Genomic DNA, 17,481 nt, shown 5'->3' with positions numbered 1-17,481 from the left:
AACCTCAACATCATCTCCTATGCCGACGACACCCAGCTGATCCTCTCCCTCACCAACGACCCCGCCACAGCCAGAGCCAACCTCCAGGAAGGAATGAAAGACGTCGCGGAATGGATGAAGCTCAGCCGGCTGAAACTGAACTCAGATAAAACGGAAGTCCTCATCCTGGGAGCATCCCCCTCCGCCTGGGACGACTCCTGGTGGCCCCCTGCCCTGGGCTCCCCTCCAAAGCCAACGGACCATGCTCGCAACCTGGGCTTCATCCTGGACTCCTCCCTCACAATGACCAAGCAAGTCAACGCCGTCTTGTCATCCTGCTTCAACACCCTGCGCATGCTCCGAAAGATCTTCCGGTGGATCCCCACCGACACCAGGAAGACGGTCACCCAGACCCTCGTCACCAGGCGACTGGACTACGGAAACACCCTCTATGCTGGAACCACAGCCAAACTACAGAAAAGACTCCAGCGCATACAGAACGCCTCTGCACGACTTATCCTGGACACCCCCCGCTTCAGCCACATCTCTCCCCAGCTGGGAGACCTGCACTGGCTCCCCATTAGCAAGAGGATCACGTTCAGACTCCTTACCCACGCACACAAGGCTCTCCACGACATGGGACCCACATACCTCAACAACCGCCTCACATTCTACACACCCACCCACCACCTCCGCTCCGCCAGCCTCGCCCTCGCCACCGACCCGCGCATCCGCAAGACCACCGCCGGAGGAAGATCCTTCTCCTACCTGGCGGCCAAGACATGGAACTCCCTCCCCACCCACCTACGACTGACCCAGAACCATCTCTCCTTCAGGAAACAGCTCAAGACCTGGCTCTTCGAGCAGTAGAGGATCCCCCTCCCCCCAGCGCCTTGAGACCCTACGGGTGAGTAGCGCGCTTTACAAATTCATTGAAAGATTGATTGATTGATTCAGTATCCCATTAGAGCGAGTGGGCATTGACATTATGGGGCCACTGTACCCCAAGACAGCCACGGGCAACAGGTTCATCCTGGTCTTGGTGGACCATGCCACCCGGTACCCTGAAGCCATCCCACTCAGGACAGTGACGGCCCCCGTGGTGGGACGTGCACTGATGGGGATTTTCTCCCATGTGGGATTTCCTTGAGAGGTGGTGTATAATAGGGGTACTAACTTAATTTCCAAATATATGAAGTCTCTGTAGGATGAGAGTGGGGTGACTTACAAGTTTACGACTCCTTACCACCCCCAAGGTAATGGGCTGGTTGAGAGATTCAACAGGACCCTTAAGGGCATGATTATGGGCCTAGAGGAGCCCACGAGGCATAAGTGGGACGTCCTCTTGCCATGCCTGTTGTTTGCTTACGGTGAGGTGCCACAGAGCGACAGAAGTCCTTAGGGTTCAGTCCCTTTTAACTGCTCTATGGTCACCCGGTAAGAAGACCTCTGAGTCTGGTCAAGGAAGGCTGGGAGCAATCTCCCAGGAAACCTCCCCAGGATGTGTTTAGTTACATGCTGGCCTTCAGGAACCAGACTCGGCATTTCAGAAAACTTGTTGAGGCAAATCTGGAAGCCAGCCAGGAAGAGATGAAACGCTGGCACGATCAGAATGCCACTCTGATTGAGTTTCAGCCTGGTCAAAAGGTTTGGGTCATGGCCCCAGTGGAGCCCTATGTGCTCCAAGATAAGGGGACCGGCTCCTTTGAGGTGGTGGAGCGCAAGAGTCCGGGTTACCTACATGGTGGACTTGCGGTCTCCCAGGAACCCCTTGCGGGTCCTGCATGTTAACCGCCTGAAGCCCCACTTTGAGAGGTCTTAAGTGGGCATGCTTCTGGCCACAGATTCTGGAATGGAAGAGGAGAGTGAGCCTCTTCCTGACCTCCTGCGTGCAGAGGAGCAAGATGGGTCAGTGGAGGGTGTGGTCCTCTCCACCACACTGACCCCTGAGCAGCACAGCGATTGTCGCCAACTGTTGGGCCAATTCAGTGACCTGTTCTCCCTGGTGCCTAGTGTCACTGATTGGTGCGTCCATGACGTAGAGTCTGGGGACAGTCCTCCTGTGAAGCAAAAGGCTTACTGAGTGACTGACCGGGTCAGGGCATGCATTAAGGAGGAGGTCTCCAAAATGCTTGCTTTAGGGGTGATTGAGTCCTCTAGCAGCCCTTGGTCCAGCCCATGGTCCTGGTACCAAAAGCTGCAGTGTCTGGTGCCACCCCAGAACTTCGGTTCTGCGTGGACTACCGAGTTCTCAATTCAGTCACGAAGACTGACGCGCACCCCATCCCCAGAGCTGATGAGCTCATAGATTGACTGAGGGCTGCATGGTACCTCAGCACGTTTGATTTGACGTCTAGGTATTGGCAGATTGCCTTGACTGATGGGGCAAAGGAGAGGTCAGCATTCTCCACCCCAGATGGGCACTACCAGTTCCGAGTGATGCCCTTTGGGATGAAAAATGCCCCTGCCACCTTTCAGAGGTCGGTAAACAGGTTGTTGGTTGGGCTGGAAGATTTCAGTGCTGCTTACCTGGATGACATTGCAGTGTTTAGTTCCTCATGGGAGGACCACCTGCACCATCCTGGGAAGTGTTGATGGCCCTGTGAAAGGCAGGCCTCACAATCAAGGCAAGTAAGTGCCAGATTGGGCAGGGTCCTGTGGTGTACTTGGGACACCAGGAGGGGAGCGGCCAGGTGGCACCCCTACAGCCCAAGATTGAAACCATCCTGGCTTGGGAACCCTAAAGACCCAGACACAGGTGAGAGCCTTTTTAGGACTCATGGGTTATTACAGGAGGTTTGTCAAGGGGTATGGCAACATTGTTGCACCCTTGACTGAGCTGACTTCTAAGAAGCAGCCAAAGATTGTGAACTGGACTGACACCTGTCAGGAAGCTTTTGACGCCCTGAAGACTGCCATGTGCCCAGCACCTGTCCTTCAGGCACCCAACATTTCAAAAGAATTTGTTGTCCAGACAGATGCCTCAGAGCATGGTGTGGGGGCCGTAATGTCACAGCTCAATGGGGAGGGCCTAGACCAACCTGAAGCCTTCATTATTAGGAGATTATTTCCACAGGAACAGAGGTGGAGTGCAATTGAGCGTGAGGCATTTGCTGTGGTCTGGGCGCTGAAGAAGCTGAGACCATACCTGTTTGGGACTGACTTCCGGGTTCAGACAGACCACAGGTCCCACAGATGGTTGATGCAGATGAGGGGTGAAAATCTAAAGCTGTTGAGGTGGTCTATTTCCCTACAGGGTATGGACTTTACGGTGGAACACCGACCTGGTACTGAACACGCCAATGCTGACGGTCTGTCCAGATTTTTCCGCCTTAGTGATGAGAACCCCCAAGGGGGTGGGTAGTTCTCCCCACATTTCAGCTGGAGGGGAGCCATGTTAGACCTGGCACCATTGGCGTGGGTCTCCCTTCCATATTTCGCTTTTGTCTCCTCTGTGTTTGCCGGTGTTAGATGCTCTGGGTGTTGTGCCACTGCCATTCAGTGCCACAGCGCGAATGCTCCCTATTGTAAATTGATGGTATGAACTGGTATAATCCTAATTGACCCAAGGAACATGATAGGAAAGTCGAATTTTGTATGCCTGAGCTGACGATTATTTCTATATTCTGTGTTTAAAACTACCACTTTTGGGAAGTAGGTATTTTCTTGCCTAAGCCTTCCCGTCTGCTCTGCTATTATGTGTATTGGCTATCTGGTTTTGGAGGGTCAGGGCAGGCTGAGACCGACCTGGATTAAATAGAGAGATCTGCAGTTGGATTATGGGGAGGGGTGACCCTTTGACTGAGCAGGGCTGTGCCTGGCAAGGTGAATGATGGCTCCACCTCCCACTGTGCGTCTGACCCCCTTTCCCTGAAAGGCAGGATGTAGCCTCATAAATAAAGTGCTCCAGGACAACACCAAACTGGTTCTGGCTGGGTTCAGTGATTTGTGACTTTTTGAGAACAAAGACTTTTTGGGGTATAAAGATCTGTGCTAAAACCCCTACAGGGTGTGTTACTTCTGGATGTCAAGCAAACCTCTGTCAGTGTAACGAGAGGGAAAGGACTTTGAAACTTTTATCCATCTTGCTGAAGCAACTATCCCAGGGCCTGATTTGAGCTTGCCTCCTGCTGAAGTCTCAGGGACATTAGACTTCACCCATCAGCCATCCGGATTCCTACTGAGAGGGGTTCTCCTCGCAGGTGAGGCCTCTGTTGAGAATTCCAGAGCCTCTGGTTCTACTGCAGGGAACGTGGGCTGAAAGTCATCGCATCGCTATTGTGGGCCGCCGCAGCTGAGGAGCTGTGCCGCTGAGAACCCGCATTTGCCTGTGTTACCAAAGTCATTGTGATCGCTATTGTGGGCCGCCGCAGCTGAGGAGCTGTTGCCGCTGAGAGCCCGCCTTGGCTGTCCTACAAGAATCATCGCTATTGTGGGTCGCTGCAGATGAGGAGCTGTGCCGCTGAGTGCCAGCATTTGCCGTCCTACGAGAATCATCGCTATCGCTATTGTGGGCCACTGCAGCTGAGGAGCTGTGCCGCTGAGTGTCCGCACTAGTCACCACTTCGAGGATCTTGTTATCACCTGCGGGTGCCGCTGGGTGCCTGCCTTTAAACCTCGTCCCAGGATTATCGTGAGTGCACGCCGCGGACCGCTACAGCGGGGAGCTGTGGCTGCTGCGAGTCCGCCTGTCACCACCGCAGCTTCCTTGTGAGGCTGCGTGCCGTGCCCCTTTAGATCTCAGATACATTGTGCATCACCGGGTCACGTGGACCCCAGCCTCGAACTTAGTTTGTTTGCACGCTTTTTGAGTGCCTCTATTGCTTATTAAGTGAAAACTGTAATTATGTGCATTGTGATTTCTTGATCGCTTTTGAGCCTTCTGTTAAGCCTATATAAGGATACTCATTTTTAGGTCGAGCATAGCGTAAGACTGCGCACATGCGCAGTCTCGCTGGCGAGATTTAATGATTTAAGGTCAGTGTCAGTATTGGGGTTTAAGCCCCGCCCCTCTTTCCCATTGGCTGGCGTCACCGTTTATGCTAAACGGCGGCCAGCCATTGGGAAAGAGCACTTGCTGACGTACAGTTTTCTCTATTTGAGCCGTTCCACTTGGACTGGTTCACTTGACTTACTGTCGTTGCAAAAGCTTTGTTATCTTTATGGGGCCATGTGTTCCAAACACATGGCCCCATAAAGACATGAAAGCTTTTGCTACGGACGAAAGTGAAAGCCGACCATGCTTGTATTCACCAGCAGCCAGGGTGCCAAATGTATTTCCGCCCAGGGCGCTACCCTGGTAAAGGCCGACTCTGTTGACATCAAGTCTGTGGCTCACCATAGCTGCATCAGATTCATGTAAAGTCACGTCCTCCCCCCACCCCCTACCCCACCTACCTACCCCCAGACACACCGACCCTCGCAATAATCCGAAGGTTTAATAATGCTACTTCTGCAAATCCCAGGGTCACCGCACAGCTCCCTCGCGGAGAGGCAAGTCTGAACTCGACGACCCCCACAGACAGCCGTTATCTTGATGGAGCTTAAACGGTTACTTTTTAAAAGAGTCGGGCACAATAGCCGCACGGCCTGTCAGCAATATAATATCACCAACCTCCTCTAAGGAATATTATCGAATACAAGGAAAGGGGAAAAAATATCCCCAAAAGTATTTTCAATAACATTATTAGAGTAGTGGCACTTATAGACGAGAGAGAGCGAGAGGATGATAGAGCGCACGAGAGAGAGTGTGAAAGAGAGAGAGCGAGCGCTAGAGAGAAACTTTGTTCTGGCCCCGCCCTGATGGAAAGCTGTGCGGTGTATTTCATTTATTTTTGCAGCAAATGCACCAACCCGCTGAGCTTTGTGGTCGGCTGCAGGGTGTTGCCCTGTGTACGAGGGATGTCGCGTGTCAGCCCCTCCTGGCCTTTATACAGCCATTCCTGTATTTCTGACGGTGTTTGGGTAGAGAGGCACCAGAGCCACTTCTGGGGGCCCCAGTACGGCAGCCCATGAGAGGACTGCGCTTCTTTCAGAGCCCCCCACCGCACTCATTCCGTCACATTTTCCCCACCTGAGACATGCTTTCTCGCATTATAACCGGGTTAGGTTGGAAACTCAAACAGTGAGCCAGACATGAAGCCGGGGCTGGAGAGAAACGGATGGACAGAAAGGCAGCACGTGTATTCCATGGAGTGTCTGTAGAGCAGGGGCAGAGGCCGTCACGCACATGGCTGGCAGAGAAGATGTGGCTTAACGGCTAGAGCGGCTGACTTTGAAGTTAAGGAACCAGGTTCAGTTTGGTACAAACATCCTGTGATTCTGAGCAAATCTACCCGTGCCTGAAAAATGAATGTGTCCATCTGTAATGCAACTGGTGCTCATGTAAAGTGCTCTGATACCTTCGATCGAGTTCGCGCTATATAAAATTGCACACAAAAAATCATTAGCTTGTTGTGGTATCCCACGGTTCGTCTGCGTTAGCTCAGGACATGAGACAGGAGGCCGCAGTGGTCTCTAGTCACTTCTCAGAGAACCTGTACAAACCGGGCTCTGTGCACGAGGAGTCTGAGACGTTCAGTGCAGTCAGACACCTTTGTTTCAGAGGCTGTCAGGGGTGGACAGTTCACTCCGAGGTCAGCCTGTCTGCGGCACACAGCCCTGCGTACGTGAAAGCATATTAGCTTTCTTAGATGTATGCACTGCAAGCCTCAGCCCCAGGGGTCCCTCTGCCACCCCCACCAATTGCATCTTAGAACAAACCTAATATATATGAGAGGAGACAGTCACAGGCGAAACAGAGGCTTCATCACAGTCTGAAGGAACTCTCAGACTGATGCAAAACTCGTGAAGTCCACAGCCCTACCCCTGACATGGATTTCGCTCTGACTGGTGATTTTCAAGCTGCTGGTTAACCATTGCACAATGCTAAGAAAAGGAAAACAAGCATTGGCAGAGCCAGTTGGTCTTGTCTATGCAAGAGCTATTGACTTTGCCAATGTCTTGTTAGCTATGTTGTAGACCAGCTTAGGTGCTGTGCAGCATGGGTAAAAGTTGTTTTAAAAAAGTGCTAGGACGGTCAGCACTGGCCACATCATATCACTTTTTTTAAGGCAGATGGGGGTGGGTAACACGGACAAAGGGAGGGAGGGTGGAAAGGAATGGAAACCACAGGTGGGAAAGGACAACAAGACCAAAACAAGCATTAAAAATGCAAAAGGTCTCGCCTTTCATTAAGTTAAAGCCAGTTGAGTTGCTATACAATACCATTAGCAAAGCAAATGGCTTTAACTTAACCAAAGGCGAGACCTATTGCATTTTCAATGCTTGTGTGGTGTCCCTTTGTAGTGTCTTCACTGCGTTATTGTGTATGCTCATAAATGCTTCACACACTGCCTCTGAGATAGGCCTGTCTGCTCGTGCTACGTTACCACAGGATTGAGCAGGGCTTATCAAAGGGTGTAGCCCCTTACTCTGATTTAGGAAGAAGGATCCCTATTTGGACATCGGCGCCAGCCGCTGCCAACTAGAGATCCCCATTTCTAACAAGACCCATGATGTATTAAGGGTTAAGGCCAAAATACTTGCATGTACAATAATACTTTGCTCCGTGACATCTCTCATGAGTTCATAAGGGTGTATGTAAAAATAAGTTTTACCTTTTATTTAAATGTCTTATGATAAATTGATTTCGCTGTCAAAGTCATTCAAAAATATAAATTAAAAAGTTCAATTTTTAAAGAAACTTGAATTAGCTCATGGAAAGTTCACTGCAGCTGCACTGTTTGTAAGGGGGAGAAGCAGACATTACCTATTGTGTTTTTTTGTTTAATTGTCCCCTGAAGAGAGAGAATTATGTAACTGGCGTCCAGCCAGTGAAAACAAGGAGTGTAGGTCCTGATCTCATTCAGTGGAATGTGCACACAACGTCCTCAAACTGCATAAACTGTGCTGCAGAACTAACAGGGCAACAAAAGAAAAAAATAAATGTGCGCAGTTGTTTCTGTGCTTACACAATATGACTAAATACAAACTTATTTACAATTAGAAGATAGATGTTATATGTGTGATTCAAACTCGGTTTGCTTCGTTTTTTGACTCAAGTTATTCAAGGATTATATGTTACCATTTTTAAATACTTTATGGATTGAGCTTGTTATATGATTCTTAGGTGAACGATGTATCTGTGTTATTTAAATTTGCAAATATTACACAATCTGTTGTTTTCAGTTTTGTCTTAGTGCAAACATGATTTATGTCATGCAAATAATAAAAATCCAGGATTCGTAAATCTTGGCAAATCACCCATGAGGGTCTCAAGGGGTTGAATTATAGGCACGGGGAGATTAAGGGATTTGCCCAGAATGACAGGATGGGGTACCATTCGCGCATTGACAATTGACACAGGCTGGAGTCCCTGCTTACCGCCGACAGTGCCAGGAGTCCCTTCATTTCCGTACACCGCACCAGGAGCCCCTGCCTCTGCCGATAGCGCCGCCGCCACGGGACTACAATTCCCGAGGTCCTTTGCGGCGGCGCGCACTGTTTACGTCACGGCAGCACCCGGTGGCGCATTCAAGAAGCGCTGAGGCCCGCTTCGCGGGACGCATGCGGGACGCGCCGGGCGAAACCCGGGCAAAGGGCGGGCCGTCTGTGGTCGTCCGGGGCCAGAGGAGGCCAGGCAGGGACACCCCCCTTGGATTTACTGTTCCCGACTACCTATGTGCCCAGATGATCTTTAAACTCCCGGCTGTTTGTTACATTGACTTGCTTTGTACTGTTTCCTCTGGGGGTGTTTTAAATTGCGCAATATGAATAGACGTAAGGGCGCGGTGGGGACACTTGATGCATTTATGATTAGGGCAGAGCGATTACTTACACACGAGATTGAGCTAACTGAGCGGCGTTTATCTTTAGATCTAATAACGGCTCAGCGGCGCTCTGCTCTGGAAGCCTTTACACAGGGAGACATCCTGCATCATCGCCTCTCTGTGTCACCTACCCTACCTCCTATGTCTGTGGCATCTTCTCCTCAACCCTCCCCTTTAGTTATTTCAGATTTACCCGCCGGTACTATTCCAAGTGGCCAAAAAGCTCGCACAAGATCACGTACCTCTAAAATAACTGTAGAGGCTAAATCTAGTGGTCCGCCGGCCAAACGGAAAAGGGGCCCCAACAATAAATCTAATTTTCACTGCTGCCCAGAAGGCCTTATTGCTGCTCCACTAAAAATATTAGCTGCTCCTAATACTGTGTCCGTTGGCATCCAAATTGATGATATCATTAGTTCCCAAAGTAAGGACGATATTATGTTAGCCCTGGAGTCGGGCTTGAAAGCAATAGTTAGTCATTCTAAGGCCTTATTTGATAAAAACTTTGCCTCTCTACAGGAAAGACTCACACGTATGGAGCAATTGTTAACTCGGGAGTCAGCTTCTGATCCATCGGTTGAAAATCGTAATTCTCTAATTACAACCACTTGTATGCCGGGGGATTCCGTTAACTTAGGTCTAGGGATGGCTGACGCTAACAATAGAACTCAGCGTCCACCTAGTAGTTTATTGCAATATTCCTCTGTGACTGTTCCTCCCCAAATATCGGACCACGAAGTAAGACAATTCCCCACAGTCCTATTGCCACCAAAGACTTTTCCTAATACTGAGACTTTGAATCTCCCCCCTGCGTCACATCCTTATGTGATAGTTTTGGCTGGAGTTCCTTGCTTGTCAGGTGCGAAGAAGGAGTCATGGGTGGATCTTCGTAACAAATGCGTGGACTGGTTGAAGAAACACAAGGGATTTGATTCGGCCAGATTACATGAAATGTTAATGGTGCGGAGAGTGAGATGGGTGGGCGAATCTGCCAAAAACATCACAGGCGATTGTATTGTTATAAATTTTTGTAGACCACACACTGTTCAGTCTCTAATGCGAACCCGTGAGTTATTGCCGGGCTTTAAGACGAATATATGTATGTTTACTCTTGGTTATTTTTATAAACCCATTACTAATGCTAGTGTGCCCACGCCCACGGCCCTTCCTTTGGTCAATCGCTTCTCAGCTTTGTCTGATTTAGACGTCCCCGACTGACAACCAAGAATGAGTGCTGAATCTCCAGTCTCGTTACAGAATGAGGCCCCTGCTCTTCACTTAGCACTAGTACCTGTCACTCCAAATAGTTTAGATAACCACCTAGAGAGTGTAGTGTCAAGAGTAGGCACCCTAAATGTTTTAAGTTGGAATGTAGCAGGCCTCCAACAGAGGCTTCGTGACCCTAGGTGGGTTAGCTTTATTCAGAGTCACGATATAATCATGTTACAGGAGACGTGGGCAACTACAGATCTATATGTTAATGGGTTTCAGTGTTATAACATTTTCGCAACCAAATCCAGAATGGGCCGCCCTTCGGGAGTCTTATCTATCTGGGTTAATATTTCTGTCGGAGGCACCACCAGGGTTATACCAACGAACAACCAGAATTTCCAGGCTGTATTATTTAATCAGAAAATAAGTTTCTTTCTGGTCAATTTTTATAATAACGATTTTAGTTCATCACCAAATATAAATTTTATAAACCTTTTTAATTTTATCACCACTCTGGAATCCAGGCATGACTTTGATGATACTAGCGGCCTTGTGTTGGGAGGTGATTTTAATGCGAGACTTAATGCCGATTGTCCACCTATGGGGGATTGCAACTTGGCCCCTGGGTGTCAAAGGGGTGTGGAATTAACTTCCTTTTTGAGTTTACATAATCTGGAGAATGCCATGGATATAATGGCTTATTGTTTCCCAACAGTCCCCCCAGTGCCCACATTTAGAGGTAGAGACTGCTCATCAATAATTGACTATATTTTTATTTCTCCTGGGCTGGCCGATCGCATCAGTAAGGCAATAGTAATTCCTATGCCTCAAGGGGATCACAACCCCATTAAGGTCTGACTAAAAGCAATCCACCGTCCAGTATATAATAAGGAATGTGGAGCTAGGCACACTTGAAAATGACTACGTGAGGGATTCAACCCAGGATTTTCCTTTTGATTAAAAAATGACATATACTTGCTTTTAAATGCCTTGAAGAACTTTATGATGTAATACACAAGATTTTCAAAGAAAGGAAATATTGAATGAAAGAAATATTGGCAATACGTAAAGAGGATTAAATACTCAAAATCTAAAACATTTTGTAGATTATGAGGCTGAATTGGTCCAGGGCCTCGAGTATAAACTCCTCATAAGAAGATTCAACTGAATAAAGGCAATACAATATCCAGCCGTAGGATTCTTGGACTTCGCATCATTTCCTCTTATTCATACGACAGAGATTCTTGTGAGCAAATATAGTGAAGTACACCACCACTATACGTATAACATATTTCAAAGGAAACGCAGACGGATAAACTTTGGATATCCTACCCAATTAATGACCGAGTCCCTTGATTTCTATGGTACGGATGAAAATGGCTACTGTTTAGGTCCTGATGAAGGTGGTCTAATTTGTATCTTCATACCACCGAAACGCGCGTCGACCATATACCTCCTGTATATTGAGCCGTTTGCTCTCTTAATAGAAAATCTTTTTTGGTCGAAGAAGTGTTACTCATCAGAATACAATCTAATCCTATACTCAGTTGTCCTTTGTGTGATTTAGTGAGTCAGTATGAATGTGTTGGAGTAAATGGAGTATGTTTGTGTAGCTTTTTAAACTTTATATAGGGACGTTCGTTCAAGTTTAAAAGGAATCATGAATTTGTAATTATTTGTACTCATTGTTTGTATATGAATTGTTATTGTTAGTTTGATATCCATTCTAAAAATAATGGGAAAAAAATAAAAAAATATGATACTTATATTAAGGAAAATGAAATGAAATTCATTTAAAGAAATTGTAAAAATAAAATTATACAAATGATATTCTGTTGTCACTATTGTGAGTAAATTGAGAATTTAAAGTGTTGAGAACAATGTCAATTTGGGAGTTATAAATAGGCTACGAGGGAACACTTTTTCACTTCTTGTTAATTTTTTCCCCTTTCTTCCCTAGCCTGAAAATTAGCATATAGAGGGGGTCCCCCAAGTTTGTGCTGGAGTTAGGAACCTCTCCATCTGCTCAAACAACCTTAGATTAAAATGGAGGGGTATTAACGTTATGGGGACCTTTCAGACTCTGGTAAAGATAACCTACCCCTTTTTCTCTCATGTCTGTCTAATTTAAATCCGAATCCTGTGGCAGTTGAGGATTTTGTAAAGATCTGCTCAGCTCTTCGAGCCCAGCTTATGACCCCGCCGCGTGCAGTCACGGTGGACCAGGGATGGTTCGACCATGAGTGTTCTCTGGCCAAGCGCGACCTGCGGCGTGTTTTATCTTCCTGCCCGAGGAACTTGACCGACGTGAAAAATGCTAGGACTCGATATAAACTGGCTATTAGTAGAAGGAAGGAGGAGATCCTTGAAGAGCGTTGGGAGGTGTTAGCGCAAACCGCCGATCGCGGAAGGGGGGACATCTTTTGGGCCGCGGTCAAAGATCTGCGCTGCTCAGGTCAGCTCTTGACTCCAATGGATTGTACTATTTCCGGAGCTGACTGGGTGGACCATTTCTCTAAGATTTATGCCGCCCCACCCTCAGCGATGGCTACTCTAATATTTAACCACTCTCCGTGGGTAGATATATCATTATCGGAGGTGGAAGAGGCTATCGCCCAGAGCGCGGGGAATAAGGCCCCAGGCTCGGATGGCCTTCCCTGATTTGTGGGGCCCTCTTCTGTTGAACGTTTTTAAAAATTTAACTCTTACCTCTCCACCACCAACTTGGTCATCAAGCATAATAGTGCCTATTTTTAACAAGCATTTGCAATGCAATAGGTCTCGCATTTGTGAGAGTTTAAGCTATTGGCAATGTAAATAACAATGCATTTTATTTATGTTTTAAAAATCAACAAGTAAATAAAAGGCATTGTCATTTACAACGCCAATAGCTCAAACTCTAGTAAATGCGAGACCTATTGCATTGCAAATGCTTGTATATTCTTATTGTATGACTTCTCCTTTGTGTCTGTAGAAATAATGGAGAATATTTTCATTAGAAACTGCCATATGTAATCTAACTCACGTTTTGAAAAACCTTTTAAATCAGGCTTCACTCCTGTGTCGGATGCATTTGTTAATTCTGTCTCATTTCTCTGACTTTTTGCTTTGTCTGCACGTTTTTTTTTTGTACTTCTGAAGCTAACTGCTCTTGAAGTGCTCTGTCTTGTGTTCAGTTCGTAATTTAGTAACGAATCACTTGGACACCTAGTGTGATTTTTATCCGTGTCATAACTTGATACATTGGATTTTATACTTCGTCTGCCTAACCTTCTACATTATTCTGTGTCCTTGCTTATACGCAGCTGACTCATTATTTTAATAAATTGACTTTGTAGCTTCTTATTAAACATGAGATGGAACTTACTGCAAAGATTTTCTACTCCCCGGATAATTCTTTGGTGTCCTCTGGCGTGTCCGAATGTTGGGAAATGCTGTGTTAGTTTGGTTTTCAGGCCTAAGTGATAGTGTCTATTTTGTCAGCCAATTGAATGCTGGACATCGTAGTTGAGAATGTGATGTAGCACCATTCAATGTTTCTTCTTAAATTCAAAAACAAAGTATTGTTTTTAAAATGTGTATTATATTTTCCATTAAAAACAGCTACTTCTTGATGCAAATTTTTTTACCGGCAGACTGCTTACTTAGGTCTCGCATTTATACAGGTTTAAGCCATTGGCATTGTAAATGACTGCCTTTTATTTATGTTTTGAAAACCAAAACATAAATAAAGGCTATTGTCATTTACAATGCCAATGGCTCAAACTGCATAAATGCAAGACCTATTGCATTGCAAATGCTTGTTTCCTATTTGGGAGGTAGTATCCCCTCAAATGTAATGATTGACGAGCACGGCTACGCTTACTGAAAATTACCGTAAGTAACAGGGGCTTTACATTTCCTTAATCCTATAAACGAGGTGCAATCAAAATCTGGATAAAGTAACGTTAAATGTTAGGTTTTCGAGTAGACCTTCTTACTAGGTGCGGCAGTGACTTGATGTGATGGCTCAACGCACACTCAAAATGTGTCTTTCCTATTTGCAAAAAGTTAACAGCTACGAAATCTTTATAATGCTGTTTGCTGATCATGGCAAATCTAGAAATTGCATTTTGGTGTATAGCAGAGTCAAAAACTATTCAAAATACCCGGTAAACGAGGGTGAGATTAAGTGTATACCACAAGGCTGCGTGCCAAAACACAAACATTCAAGTCTGCTTATTTTAGGACAAGTGCACTGCACTGTAAGCAGAATTCGCGAAAGACGTCAGAAAGGGAAATCAAAGAAAGACACCCCTCAACTCCCCCCGCCTCAATGTTAACTCCTTCCTACGTTACTTTGGTTCTGCTGAAAACATAGAAGAGGGACTTCATACACAAAACTATCCCTCAAGGTTGAAACTACTAATGTGGCCATCTTAAAGACACGGCGTCATCAGATTCATACTGATAATTGTCGGGTGAAGAAACGAAACACGTCTATAATTTGCAAAATTGTTTCCCTTTCGTTATGCCCAGCATCAGTACTTCGCTGTTAGATTTTATTAAATCATAAAGAATAAAAGTGGCATACAGACAATATTCTCGTAATGTTTCAACTTGTGTGTTCCGTACATTGGAGTTTGAAAAATACAAGAGTCCAGGATCTGATTTCCAAAATGTGTAAATGATCGTGCCTTTTTAGTAAGACAGGTGTTCTAACCACTAGTCGCAAGGTTTAGTTTGTCTTTCTTCACTTTTCATGGTGGTGACACTGACTGTACGGACTGTCATGGCAGCCCCCAGTCGGTGTTGCTGCCGTGCCGGGATGTTGCTGCGGCTGCTGCAAAGAGGAGTGGGCGCGAGGGCACCTAGATACCGGGTAGGGAAGCGTGCCTCCGTGTTACTAAGTCAGTTAAGAAGCGCCCAGAGCGGAGCTTGGAGCAACAAACATGCTGCCAGTGTGGAGGTTGACGTGGGGGGAAGGTAAGGAGCAGCAGAGTAGACAACACACATGGGTCAACAAATTTGCTACGTGCAGGGCACAATTCCTAACAAGCTTTGGCAACGCGAAAGTGAAAGTGATTACTCGCGTGCTACAGAGGAAAGACACATGGTGCTGCGCGCGTGCACGTTCACGTGTACTTAAGCTTTAGGCCAAGGCAGCACTTTGAAAAGCCTGTATACAAAATGTCTCGGCCAGATCAGCGCAAGCGCTGGATCAGGCGAGACCTAAAAAGGGCGATCGGTCCCAACCATCATGTTATAGGCCTACCTCCCTTATCGACAATACCCTAAAATTTTTAGGGAGAGTACTGTATAATACAATTTTGACCTGGGCTGAGGATAATCATATTTTAGAGAATTGTCAGTTGGGTTTTCGCAATAAGGTTGGCACTGCAGAGCAGTGCCTTAACCTCAACCTTATTTTGGGCAAATATACCGTTGCACGTAAATGCCCAATTTACCTTGCTTTTATGGATTTATCTACCGCCTTCGACCTTGTTAATAGGTCGCTGTTTTGGAGGGCCTTATTGAATTATGGCCTGGACGAATCTATGGTTCATTTCATGGCCTATTTGCATAGAGATTTGAAGGCTTGCATTAGGATTGGCCAAGGGGGTGAGGTGACTGAGATGGTAAGAGTCCACAGAGGGGTCAGACAGGGCTGTGTCCTAGCCCCTCTTCTGTTTATTATTTATATTAATGGCCTGCACAAACATCTGGTTTCCTTAACTGGCGATGTCCCTAAAATAAATGGCAACCACCTCCCCGCTCTGCTATATGCAGATGATGCGGTCCTTATGGGCCGCACCCCTAATGCATTACGCATTTTAGTGAATGGTTTCGTCGACCACATGGACTCTTTAGACTTAAAGACTAATTTAAAAAAATCTTTTGTTATGTCCTGTGGCCCGAAGAAACGACATATTGGTAGCATTGTAGTGGGGACAGAGAGACTGGGGTCAACTAGTAGTTTCCCGTATTTGGGAGTGGTCTTTGCTGCGAACAACTCCTGGAGCGGGCATATTGCCCACTCCAGGGGTAAGTTCTCAAAGGCCATTAACTCAATTTTGAGCCTCCCCCGCCCCAAAAAGACCGGTGCGCTGGCTGCTACCCTAAAAATATATAAAGCCCAATGCGTTCCGGTTGCCACATACGGAGCTGAGGTCTGGGGAACTGCTAGATGCTCACACATACTTGCTGAGGAAAATAGATTTTGCAGGAAACTCCTCTGTGCCCCCATTTCCTCCCCACACCACATATGCCATAAGGAATTTGGGTTGCATTTATAGGGGACTTTATTCGTGCCCGCCCTGCTCTTTTTTGGCTGGCGATCTGGAAAAACCCTGCCGCCAAATTGACCTGGGATATTATTGAGGATTGTTTCCATTGTGAGAAAGGCATGGCCATTCCTTGGCTCTCAGGGGTACTGAGTGCCCTTCGCAGTGTGAATTTTCAAAATGTTTTCTTAAAACCTACAACCACCAAGTTACCACCCAAGTCTGAACTTAAACAAGCACTTTATATGTTGTTCAGTGACGAAAGGGCCACCAGAGAGTCTATGAAACCTAGGGGCATATCAACAACAACCAGCGATAATTATCGCTCAGCGCTCTTAGCGTGAGGATAATTATCGCCGGCTAGCGTGAATTTTTATCGCTGAGATAGCGTGCTATTAGCAACGCTTATCTCAATAGCGATAAAAATCTACACGCTAACAGGCTAACGTGAGAATATCGCTGGAAACCCAGCGATAATCACACGTTACCTTGTTGATAGGGACAGGCAAACTTAGCCATGATATCCTCCTTCCATAGGATATCATGGCTAAGTCTGAAAATTAGCAGACGTAAAAAAGCAGCGCTAACCGCGGTTAGCGCTGCTTTTTTTGTCTCTAACAGGGTTAGCGACATTCTTGATAATAGGAGAAATGTCGCTTAGCGTCTTTTCTCCTATTATTTTACTCTGGAACGCCCCCTTTGCATCTCATTAGAGATGCAAGGGGAAGCGAAGAGTAAAAGGGTGCTAACAGGCAAATTTGCGTGTTAGCACCCTGTTGTTGATAGGGTGCTAGTTTTATCTCTGCTTTTTTGGCTTTTAAAGCCAAAAAAGCAGAGATAAAGCCCTTGTTGATATGCCCCTTAGGGGCATATCAACAACAACCAGCGATAATTATCGCTCAGCGCTCTTAGCGTGAAGATAATTATCGCCGGCTAGCGTGAATTTTTATCGCTGAGATAGCGTGCTATTAGCAACGCTTATCTCAATAGCGATAAAAATCTACACGCTAACAGGCTAACGTGAGATTATCGCTGGAAACCCAGCGATAATCACACGTTACCTTGTTGATAGGGACAGGCAAACTTAGCCATGATATCCTCCTTCCATAGGATATCATGGCTAAGTCTGAAAATTAGCAGACGTAAAAAAGCAGCGC

This window comes from Triturus cristatus, chromosome 8 (genome assembly GCF_964204655.1).
Source record: "Triturus cristatus chromosome 8, aTriCri1.1, whole genome shotgun sequence".
Taxonomy (NCBI): Eukaryota; Metazoa; Chordata; class Amphibia; order Caudata; family Salamandridae; genus Triturus; species Triturus cristatus.
This window is presented reverse-complemented; position numbering follows the sequence as displayed.